Source organism: Cajanus cajan, chromosome 8, assembly GCF_000230855.2.
Source record: "Cajanus cajan strain Asha chromosome 8, NIPB_CcT2T_4, whole genome shotgun sequence".
Classification (NCBI taxonomy): Eukaryota; Viridiplantae; Streptophyta; class Magnoliopsida; order Fabales; family Fabaceae; genus Cajanus; species Cajanus cajan.
This window is the reverse complement of record NC_138524.1, coordinates 46405825-46415792: the sequence shown is the minus strand read 5'-3', so window position 1 is coordinate 46415792 and position 9968 is coordinate 46405825.

The window sequence follows — 9968 nt, the reverse complement described above, 5'->3', positions numbered from 1 at the left end:
AGGGATGAGAATGCTGTGCAGAATGAGAGGGGGAAGGGGCGTATTTATAGGAAAAAGTAAGTCAGTACGGCCCGTATTGTATTCAATACGGCCGTACTGACTTTGTCGTCATTGTGCAAAATGGGGGGGCCAATACGGGCCGTATTGGATTCAATACGCCCGTATTGGTGTGACCGTTACGGTCAATACGGGCGTATTCAACTCGGTACGCCCGTATTGAACTGAAGAGTTGCCCATAACCCTAGTTTCAATACGGGCGTATTGAATCTGGTACGGGCGTATTGAGTTTTTTTTTTTTTTTTTTTTTTTTTGAAATAAACAGAGAATAAATGATCTTCCATTACACCTATCATCTGTATGCATGTATGCGGTATGATGCACCTAATTCTATTTGATTTATTTTTTCAAAAGAATTAACCGATGCGTTTCTCTGTTTGGATTTTTGCCATTCCTCTAGACGGGCTGTGCGCTGCCAATTTCTGTAACCGAGGAATGATGCGTGTTATATTGAGATTGGTGTTATCAACACAGTGATCCTTCCCTTCCTTTAGAAGATGTATCAACCCTCCTATTGACCACTATATCTCCATGTTTCCGCTAGATTACTCTAAAATCGTTTGGGACAAGAGAAAAGAAGGGAAAGATATTTTTTGTTCAGAAGTTTGTGTTTTAGAGGGGATTATTTTTTCGAAAATGGTTTTTGTAAGAATGGTTGGCCAAGGTAGGCTTATGTGTTTAGGCTTGTTTGATTAAACACTTATGAAGTTAAGGAAGTCTTGTTATTGACGTTGTGGTTTGACAACTTAGATAGTTTCCTTGAACCTTTCTTTTTGAATTCAGCTCATGGTACCATCATGGATTTATTTTCGCTTTTTGATTATCCTTATTTTGCCTAAAACACCCTTTTGTAGCGTCTTAGCGGACCTTTGTTTTTGTTTATTTTCGCAACCCTAACTTTTGCCTAGGTCACCCTTTCGTGGGATTCCTAGTGGGTCTTTTGCTCTTATTTTTGCGCAGCCCCCTTTTTGGGTTTCCTGCCGAGCCCCTTTTTATTTGTTTTTATGATTTTTGTTCTTTAAAGGATTCTTTTTTTTATCCATGATGGCACTTGTCGAGGCCAAGGAATGGTGCTCCAAGTTATCACACACTTTCGCATAAAAATGATGCGGGTTTATTGTTATTAAGACAATTTCAACTTCATTCATGCTTATACAAAAGAAAATAATTCCTATGACTAAGATACCCCAAAATACAAGGGTAAAATTAGAAATACAAGTAAAATAAATTCTATGACTAAAATACCCCAAAGTATAAGGGTAAAATTGGAATAAAGTAATAAAATTCTATACTACTCAAATTGGGCCTAGGAGATGGATCCATACATGGTATCTCTCCATTCTCCTAGCCATGAAAATGTGATGGGTCTCACATGAAGTACCAAGGATGGTCCTCCATCACCCCGAATGCCTCCAATAACATTTTCTGATCAGGATTTCCGGGGTGTCGACCTCGTTCAAGACGATCCAATGGTAATTTCGGTGGAAGTGAACAACTGTATAGTGAAGAAGACCTTGGTCGATCAAGGGAGCTCTGCGGATATTCTATATTGGAACACCTTTGTAAAAATGGGAATTCTGGAGGAAAGCCTAGAACCATACCACGAGACACTGGTAGGGTTTTCGAGAGAAAGAGTGATGACAAGAGGGTGCATTGACTTATACACCCACTTCGGTTTCGACCAAAAGACGTTTCGAGAAGTCAAGATCCGTTATATTGTGGTACACACCAGCACGTCCTACAACATCCTATTAGGGTGATTGTCCATTAACGCCCTCGGAGCCATCATCTCGAGCCCTCACCTGTGCATGAAGTTCTCATCAAGGGACGCGCAAGTGATAACCGTCCACGCAGAACAAAAGACAGCTAAAGAATGTTACTTCTCCAGCTTGAAGATTAAGCCCCTTGTCGACTTCCCCACAGCGAATGGTATCAATGTAGTAGGATAGGAAACGACGGATAGCATCGACCTCGACCCTCATCTCGGTGAATAGGAGAGACTCGAACCGACATAGGACCTTGAATCTTTCCAGCTCGGATGAACACTCGAACAGGTCACACGCATGGGCTCCCAACTAAGCACTGCTGAAATAGACCAGATGAAGCGTATCATCCGCGACAACAAAGACCTATTTGCATGGATGGCATCTGATATGCCCGGGACAGACCCAAGGTTCCTTTGCCATCGAATTACTGTATGCTGAGATGCACGACCTATGGCTTAGAAGAAAAGAAAAATGGGCGATGAGAAGAGAAAAGCCGCAAATGCCAAGGTACAAAAGCTATTGCAGGACAACTTCATAAGGGAGGTCACGTACACCACATGGTTGGCCAACATAGTTTTGGTAAAGAAGGCGAGCGGGAAGTGGAGAGTGTGTACCGACTACACCGACCTCAACAAAGCTTTCCCCAAAGATGCCTATCCACTCCCCTACATCAACCGACTCGTCGATGGTGCATCCAGACACTCAATATTCAGCTTCCTAGATGCCTACTCCGGTTACAATCAGATTAATATGCACCCATGCGATGAAGAGAAAACGACGTTCATCACCGAGACCGCCAACTTCTGTAACAAATTCATGCCATTTGGGCTGAAGAATGCCAGGGCGACCTACCAGAGACTAATGGATAAGGTTTTTCAGAAGCAAATAGGAAGAAACATTGAAATTTATATGGACGATATGGTGGTCAAATCCAATTTTGTGACCGAGCACATAGCCGATCTAGACGAAATATTTGGTGAACTATGCAAGCATAGCATGAGGCTCAACCCCGAGAAGTGCACTTTCAGGGTCAAAGGCGGCAACTTTCTGGGATTCATGCTATCAGCTAGAGGAATCGAGGCTAACCGAGACAAATGAAAAGTTGTCTTAGCAATGAGGAGTCTGAGTAACCTCAAAGAACTGCAACGGTTGTCCGGGAGGTTGGTTGCCCTATCCCGATTCCTACCCCGTCTGGCGGACAAGATCAGCCCCATGACGAAGCTCTTGAGGAAGAGCTCTACTTTCTTGTGGAACGAGACATATGAAGCCGCATTCGTAGCGCTGAAAATGACCTTGGCGTCGTTGCCAATCCTTACAAGACTCGACCCCTTAAGCCCACTTGAAGTGTTCTTAGCTGTCTCCAAGGAGGCAATCATTTCGGTCTTAGGGGGCCCATCAAAGCCCAATGCCTTGCAGACTTTGTGAATGAACTCCATCCCCACGGCAAGTTCAAGGAGCACTGGTGGACCCTACACGTAAACAAATCCTCGAATGGCCAAGGGAGCAGAGCGGGGGTAATCTTAGAAGGGCCGAGGGGGATAATCTTGGAACAATCCTTGTGATTCGATTTCAAGGCTTCGAACAATCAAGCCGAGTATGAAGCCTTATTGGCAGGGTTGAGACTGGCCGAGGACATGGGAGGTACGAAGGTCAAATGTTTGACTGACTCCAAAGTTGTGGCCGAACAAGTTGGAGGTACCTTTCAAGTTAAGGATTGTCGCAACCTAAAAATTTTCGATCTTGCGACCTATAGTTTAGACATCCTTTTAAAGATCTCATCAATTAAGAAAGCCCGAACACCAGACTAATCCTTAATTAATGGTTTTGAAAAATGAGTTCATGGAGTCGCCACCAATGTTTTACTCAAAACATAGGAAAAATAAAAGGTTTTTAAAAATCCAACAATGGCCTTAATAACCAGAATTGGGTTCCAGGGTCGGTTACGTGTAGGGAAGGTTTTAAGCACCCCTACAACGCCCTTAATCGGTACCCTAAGATGACGTTAACGTGATAAGAATTAATAAATTAAATATTAGATCCCCTTTATTAATATTTATTTACATGCTATAAATTTAAATTACACGATTAATCCTAAAATGTCTACATATTTACTTTTATTATAACAATATTTAAAATAAAAGAAGTGAAAGACGGAGCAAGAGATTAATGAGCAATACCTCGTAGCAAGCTTTATTAGATCTTCAACTATGGAGACTTTTAGGTGCTTTTTGGCTACCTTTCACACTACAATATGCCTCACAAAACTCAAGAAATACAATGAGAACTGTGCCCGAGCTGTCTATTTATAGACATCAAAAGGTTACCAGAACGGCCCGTTCCAAAATTGGAACAACCCGTTCTGGATCCAACCGTTCTATGTTAATTTTGTAACTGGAACGACCTGTTCCAAAACTAGATCGGCCCGTTCCAGAGATGAGATTAACACATAATTGACTAGACTGGAACGACCGTTCCAAACAAGGGTTTTTAGGCCTTTTTAATAACTTGGAACAGCCCGTTCCAGTTAAGGTTTTAGCCTTTTTTTGGGAGCTTGGAACGACCCGTTCCAGTTTAGGAACGGTGCGTTCCAAACTAGGGTTTTAGGCCCTTTTAGGAACTTGGAACGGCCCGTTCCGGTTTTGCAAAAGCCCGTTCCAGGCTACTAAAACCAGCTTGTTTAGGCTTTTAGGCCTTCTAATGTCATGTCTTGTTATTTCCATGCTTGGGAGCTCCATTTCTTTGATGATAGACGTCCATTTCATTGCTTTTGTTGGTCCGGACGAAATTGGGTGTCTACAGCTACCCCTCTTTACTTGTCCTTTGGAATAGCTATGTGTTGCTTTTCCAAAGGCAAGTAAAGACGTAGACATTTCGTCCGGGTCTTCTCCTCGTCTCTTTGGTGCTGATGCTTCTACGTTGTTTCCCTTGGATAGGTGTATTTGCTCGTTTCCTCACCCTTTAGAGAAGTTGAGTGTTGGTTGCGTACTCTATTGGGTAACAAGGTTGAAAAACTATACACCTGATCTTCAGTCTTCAAGTAGAAGCTCAATTGTTTCTCTTGTGATAGTGAGGTGAAAATTCAAATTTTCACTCTTGTTTTGACAATAGATACCTTCACGTTGTTTCCTTCGGGTAGACGGTGTTCCTTATATCCTTGCCCCTTTGAGCAACTGAGTGTTGGGTTATATGCTCTGTTGGGTGTCAAGGATGGTAAATCGAAACATCTAGGCTTCAAGATCCATGTGAATGCCCCATGTCGCTTGCTGTGTCCGAATCTTCTCCTTTACTTCAACAGTGTAGATGCCCACACCATTTCCTTCGGGTAGATGGTGTTTACCTGTATCCTTTTCCCTAAGAGTAGCTGAGTGTTGGTTTATATGCTCCGTCGGGTGATAAGGATGGTAAACTTGAACCATCTAGGCTTCTGGCTTTGATGTCGATGCATCCTACTGCTTCTGCTTGCTTCATCGTAGTGTGTTCCTTTATTTGTAAGTTGTTAAAGAGGGAGTATATTCTGAGCTCAGCCTCTCCAGGCTGGACTAATATTTAGGGCTTCAGTTGGCCCATGGTGGGAGCTCGATGGTAGTCCTGGTTTTGACTTTGAGGAACTCGATGGTACCCTCATTGTCATTCACTAATTTGAGAGGTGGCTCGATGGCGGTTCTCAATAAAGTTGGACTGATTTTAAGGCTTCAGTCGGCCTATGGTGGGAGCTCGATGGCGGTCCCGATTTCAGCTTCAAGGAACTCGGTGATACCCTCGTTGTCATTCAATAATTTGAGAGGCGGCTCGATGGTAGTTCTCAATCAAGATAAATTGATGTTAAGGCTTCAGTCGACCTATGGTGGGAGCTCGATGGCAGTCCCAATTTCGACTTCGAGGAACTCGGCGGTACCCTCATTATCATTCACTGATTTGAGAGGCGACTCGATAGCGGTTCTTAATCAAGCTGGATTGATTTTAAGGCTTCAATCGGCCTATGGTGGGAACTCATGGCAGTCGCAATTTCAACTTCAAAGAACTCGGCTGTACCTTCATTTTCATTCACTAATTTGAGAGGCGGCTCGATGGCGGTTCTCAACTTGGATGGTTTTTGATGTCCTTTGAAGGAGGACCTTTGAAATATTGGGCGGATACTCGATGATGATCCTTCTTTGATTTGAGGTACTTGACGGTACCCTCATTGTTGACTTGTGATGGAAACTTCCCCAAGGAGGATGGGCAAGATATACTTGATGTGCCCCTGTGTTGGTGGGTAGAGAAGTGGATGGCTAGTAGGGATTCCAGTGATGCCCCTACCACGTGAGTATTGTGATGCCTCTCCAAGCATTTGCTTGTGTAGGTTTTTTTTTTCTTCTGAATTTCATTTTTGTTTAGCTTCGACTCTTTCATGTTTGAAGCTTGCCTTTTTTTGCTATTTTTTTCTAAATTCTTCAGCTTTTTCAACATTTACGAAGCTTGCCTTTTTCTCATGTTGCTTTTGCTCTTTATTTTCATCATTGGTGGAGGGATCTATTCCCATGATGTTATTTGCTGAATCTTTATTGATGAGTATTATTTTGGAAGCCACTCTTGGCTTTGGTTAGGAAGTCATTCCTGGTCTTGGCATTCTCTTAGATCATCCTTCATTTAGTTGAGGAGTAGGGCGCGATGGCCTTTTCATGCTTTTAGACTTGCTATTGACGTGTCTTTCTTCTCTGGGTGGCTATATGAAACCACTTGTGTGGAATGCCCTTGTTGGGGCCATGCTTTTTGACATGATCTTGGCTCTTAAGACACTGTCTAGCTGTTGATCTTTTATACGAGTGCTTTGGCCTCTTGATTCCTCCAACAAGTGATGGATAGACACACACAAGGAATGCAAGAATGCAAAAGAAACTGCAAAGCAAGAATGGATTGGATTTTCAATTTTTTTTTTTTTAACTTATACCTTTTTGTGCACACTTGTGCCATATGCATGTTATGCAATGATGCTTCTATGCTAATGCTTAAAATCCAAATTTATTTTTTACTTTCAAGAAATTAATCTATGCACATTAATCAATGACATGGATTGTTAGCCTTTAGCCTTGTCGAATTTAATGTTGCTTCTTGAACCTGAGGTTTGTGTAGTTCGGCCCTCTCGCTTGTACCAGATATAATATGTTAGCCCTTAGATCAGGTGTACCTAGACTCTGTTCTAGGACACCTCCATCTTTTCCTTGTGAGTGTTCACTGTGCATACTCCGTGTATTTCTCAAATTTATCTTAATATAGGTCAAGAGGAAAGAGAGGAAGGGGATATATACATATATTTTTTTGCAGAAGTTTTGCTAGAAAAGATTTTTTCAAAAATGATTTTAGAAGAAAGGTTGGTCGAGGTAGGCTAGTGGTTTAGGTTGATGAACAAGCACATTCAAAGTGAGGAAATCATTTTCCGCATTAGCTCATTATTTCCTTCAAAGTTAAGTGATGACTTGGGATTGCATATTGATTCAATGATCTTCCCGAGCTGCCTTTTAGTTTTTAGCTCGGGATGCTACTTTGTCCTAACTTTTGCCTAGGTTATTTGAGGTGTGTTCCCTAGCGGACATTTTCTTTTTTGATCCTCAGTTTTTCCTAGGCTACCCTTTAGTTTGTGGGTCTCCTAGCGGACATTGCCCTAATCTTTGCGTTTCCCTCTCAATGGGTTTCTTGCGGGCCTTTTGTCTTTGCAACATTTGTGATCATCTTTCATTCCTTCATTTAAGGGGGGTGCCCCTTGCATTGATTTCATTTGGACTTTTATTCACAATTCATGCCGAATTTGATTGATCTTTATGTGTTCCTTATCACGCATTAGGCCATTGTTTCTAATGACGTCCTTATTTCAAATGTGCTTCTCCATTTAAGGTCTGTTGACGAGGCTTAGAGTAGATAAAAGGGAGAAGAGAAATGAAGTGGAAAAATGTATGGCATTAAAATAGAATTTTCAATTTACATGTGCCCATTTAATGTAGCTCGAGGGCCCGGGCATGCCCCGAGTTCGTGATTCATACACAGAGAAGTAGAAGGAGGTTGCCCCTTAGAGAGGCCTAGGTGATCTGACTGTAGAGCTAGTCCTCCACTTGCTTAGATGCGACACTTCAGAAGATCTCGTGTAGAGAGGGGTCCTTTGGATTTTTCTCTCATGAAGGTGTTGTCAACCCATATCCTGAGCCTTTCCTAAGAAGTAGGAATGGGTAGAAGCGATGATAGAGCCTTCCACAGAGTCTTGTTTCTCAAGAGGAACATTTAAGTTGTAACTCGATATTCAACTCTAACAAACAATGCTTTTTTTTATTATAGTTTTTTTTGTGCCTTGAACGCCCTTTGCGGGTTTTCATTCTAGCAGCTTCTTAACAAGCAATGTTTCTCTCTTGTTGAAATCACCTTTCAAGAAAGCTCAATTCACTTTGCCTTAGTTTTTGAGGGATTTGTCCTCCTCAGGTTCTCTTTATTAGCTTGCAACTTGTTAGGAGCGTGGATCCATCCATTCCTAGCCGTTTCTCCTATTCCTCTTGGATTTCACGGTTGCACGACATGGCATTATCCTCTTGGGGCAAGAGTTGGCATCTTAATGATTGTGGAGTTCTTTACCCAGACTCTTTATGCATGACTTACTTTCCATTACTTTCGAATAACGCACATAGGTTAATTTCCCCTTTTTATTCTCATTTATTCTTTTACAAAGAAGGATATGATCTAAATGAATGTAATGCAGAATGCATAGAAAGTTGAGAATAATAAATATCAGTCTCATTGATTTTTTTATCTATTAATGCTTAAATAGATATTGATAGTATTAAGCGAGAATCTATATTAGATTCTAAGAAGACTTACTTCAACAAACATATCAAAGCAAGGGCCCAACCATAATATTTTTAAAAATTGATTTGGGCTTTTCTTTAGAGCGCAGATACTGTCATATATTAGGGCACTCACTTTTCTTAACTTTCTATGTGTATTGCAACCTAATCCTCCTTAGCTAATAAAATAAAATGAATGAAATTAATGAGCTAATCTAGAATGCATGTCATATTTTTTTTGCCTAATCTTTATCATGTTTCTATTATCTAAAGGGGAATGATGCATGGAGATGAAATTTTTTATTCATTTTTTTTTAAAAAAACTACCTATATGATGTTAATGGAATGATGACCTAAGAATGTACAAAGGGGTATAAAATTTTTATTTCTTATTATTTTTTTATTATCTGTTTTCTTATTTTAAAATTTCAATCCATCTTATTAGAAAAAAATAATACAAACAAATGCACACACACATTCTCAATCAACGTGCACCCACGAACAGTCACGTTCAAATCCTTGGTCTCTGGTCCCTGGAAGAAAAGTGCGTTATATAGGATAGTTCTAATCTCACTGGTCTTAAGGCCCCCAAGGTGCCCCCATTATAGGGACCCAGTATCTTTGTCGTCGTCACCTAGAAAACTCTAAGGTCTGTCGCAGTATTTCAGGCTAGAGTAACCGGTTATCACCTTGGGTGTGATTTCCGACAAGGCTCGCAGGCTCCAAGGCCAAACTTGGGTCGGTCGTACGTCAACCACTCCCTATGTTTAATACCCTCATGCCCCTGGGTGTAGGGGGAACTGTTGTGTGCAAAGGTTTGTGTACAATTTTTATTCAAACATGTGTAGAATTTAAACAGGCAAATAGATATTAAAGCCAAACAAATAAAGAAAACAAAGTAAAGGGGAAAAATATTTAAATTATTATTCTTATTTTATTAACTTCATCATTTATTTGGGCCTGACCCTCTTAAAACGTCCCCAGTGGAGTCGCCATCTGTCGTAACTTGAAAATTTCCGATCTTGTGACCTATGGTTTAGACATCCTTTTAAAGATCGAATCAATTAAGGAATGTTCGGACACCAGACTAATCCTTAATTAATGGTTTTGAAAAATGAGTTCATGCAGTCACCACCAATGTTTTACTCAAAACATTGGAAAAAGAAAAGGTTTTTAAAAATCCAATAATGGCCTTGATAACCAGAATTGGGTTCGGGGGTCGGTTACGTGTAGGGAAGGTATTAAGCACCCCTACAACGCCCTTAATAGGTACCCTAAGATGACTTTAACGTGATAAGAATTAATAAATTAAATATTAGATCCCCTTTATTAATATTTA